Genomic DNA, 2,500 nt, shown 5'->3' with positions numbered 1-2,500 from the left:
TGCCAACTGAAGACACTGGCTGTGTTCCAAACTCATTTGTATTGGTTATATAGTGCACTAGGTAGGCTGTCAAAGCCATTTAATAGGGATTAGGTTGCTAAATGCTGAATGAGAGTCAGGCTGCTTCCCAACTGGCTCTGGAGTGCTCATATAGTGTACTACGTAGGGTGTATACACTGTTTATTACACAGTAGGCAGCTGAATGTTGAATGAGACACAAGGCTGCATCCCAAACGGATCCATATTGGCCATGTAGGGCTTTAGGAAGTCTGGAGAAGTCATTCTTTAGGGGGTGGGAAGATTAATACAAACCGATGTACTGTACGGGCTGCATTCCAAACCCGTCCGTATGGGTCATGTAGCTCATTATGTAGTGTGTAGGAACATTTTATTAGGAGAAGGTACCTGAATGTCAGATGAGACCCAGGCTGTGTTCCAAACTCATCTGTACTGATGATGCTCGTGTAGTTCACTCCCTAGACTGAGGAAGCCATTTTAAAGAGTATTTGTAGCGTACAGGAGACATTATTGTCTCATACATGGAGTGCAGTTCTAAAGGAAGTAGGCAGACGAATCCAAAATAAGTCAAGACTGTGTCCCAAATGGGTCTCGCGGTGCAGGAGGCATTATTTTGTGCCCTATATAGTGTTCTTTTAAAGGTGTTTGGGAGCTGAAACCGAAATAGTCGTTGTGCTCTCGCAGAAAGAGTTATAATTCTGTCAGGATGACGTCAGACGCAGCGTTGTGGTTAGTTACAGAGTCTACACCTGTAATGAAATAGAGCTATTAGAGAATGATAGGAATGACAGATGAACGATGTATCAGTCGATTAAAGAATGGATAGTTGGGTTGTTGAATAGATGGAGGGATGGACGGATGGATCTACCGATAGAAATGGAGGAGTAAGTGGATTGTTGAAAGAATGATGAATGGGAGAATGGATTTAAACAGGACCCTATGAGTGACTAATGGAGGACAGATGTGGACGGATGGATGGATGGATGGATGGATGGATGGATGGAAATTTAATTGAAAATGAAGGATGATTAAAAATAAACAGGTCATTGTAATAGATAGATAGATAGATGGTTAGTTTTAAAACTGGTCTGTATGAATAATGGATGGATGGATAGACAGACGCCACAGATGCACTATTTTAAATTACTGATCAAATGAATGTGGGTTCTATTAATGCAGATTGTGTTGGTGGTGTGATGGACAGTTTAAACAGAACTACTGTAAGACACACACACACACACACACACACACACACACACACACAAAAACTATCCGTCTGCCATCACATTAACCTTCTCTGGTGCTGTTTTGCGGCTGTTGCCTGGCAACCGACCACAGACAGACGTGTCCTCTAAATCCAGAAATGTCCAAAACACACATCAGTTTGTTTTTTTAATAGAGATTATTATAGTTTTATAGAGATTATTCACCCCTCCCTCTACCTCGCCCCACCCCACAGTGACCTGCCCCACTCACCATGGAAACCAGGAGAAAGGAATAAACAGTGGGTCGGCTTCCTTAGACATAATGCGGCACAGATCTACATACAGATACAGTGTACATACCTGTAAAGATGGACAGAGCACCCAAAAACTCCTGAATGTACTCTGTGTACTAGCGCTGGAGTTGGATCTGATTCCGCTAGCGCCTCAGCAACATCAGACAACGTGACTCTGACACGGTGTCAAATAATAAGGAGAAAACCGAAACACCACGTCTGGGTGACAGCGAAAAATACTTCTTGTCCCTTTTTAAAAAAACATGTTGAGATGTTTTATATCGTCGCTGTCGGGTGGAAACCTCGTACGTCCAAATTTGGTCAATTTCATATTTTTTCACATATCGATGCTATTGGTCAGTCCCTACGTGGGTCTACGTGGTTATTTTTACAAGTTATTAACCAATCTAAAGTCTTGAAAATAGCTTGAGCGCAAATCTCATAACTCCATTGGACACTTCAACTGTCCACCTCTTCCTCACTCCGTGGGAGAGCTTCACGGCATATTTCTCCTCAAGAAGAGTCGCAACGAATCAACACGTCTTCTGAGGTAAATGTCTTCAAAACACTGGGCTCAAAGAAAAAAAAATCTTGACCCCTGCTAGTTCTGGTGCTCGTCTGAGGACAGGAATTTAGCGCAAGACAATCCACTGCAACGCGGACTAAACCCTGTGTACTGCAGATAAGGTACGGCGTTTTTTTAATTTCCTGAAAAATAACGGTTTTGGAGATACGAGGATTCCGTCTGACAGCGACGATATGGTGATCTATTTAGTGTAACAGCTAAACAGAGCTGAACTGATCAATCTGATCATAGAAGGGTGGAAGTGAAAAACAACGCTATATAAAGAGAAAAGAAGAACGAGCCTAAAGCTCAACCCTGAGGGACACCGTACTGCATGTTTAAACTCGAGTGTGGATTCTACTGATTTTTGGTGTGTGTGTCAGTGTTGAAGGCAGAAGTGCTTCAGTGGCAACAGGGTT

At 42.7% G+C, this 2,500-nt stretch overlaps 1 protein-coding gene across 1 annotated transcript in view; it reads left to right on the top strand.

Annotated features, from left to right (window-relative positions):
• nlgn2b (neuroligin 2b) overlaps positions 1–2,500 on the top strand; it is a 52,650-nt gene that overhangs the window by 39,829 nt on the left and 10,321 nt on the right. The gene's annotated exons all lie outside the window — the stretch shown is intronic.

The sequence above is a fragment of the Tachysurus vachellii genome, chromosome 20 (assembly GCF_030014155.1).
Source record: "Tachysurus vachellii isolate PV-2020 chromosome 20, HZAU_Pvac_v1, whole genome shotgun sequence".
NCBI lineage: Eukaryota > Metazoa > Chordata > Actinopteri > Siluriformes > Bagridae > Tachysurus > Tachysurus vachellii.
The sequence above is the reverse complement of the archived record's forward strand: the minus strand, read 5'-3'. Positions and strand labels throughout refer to the sequence as shown.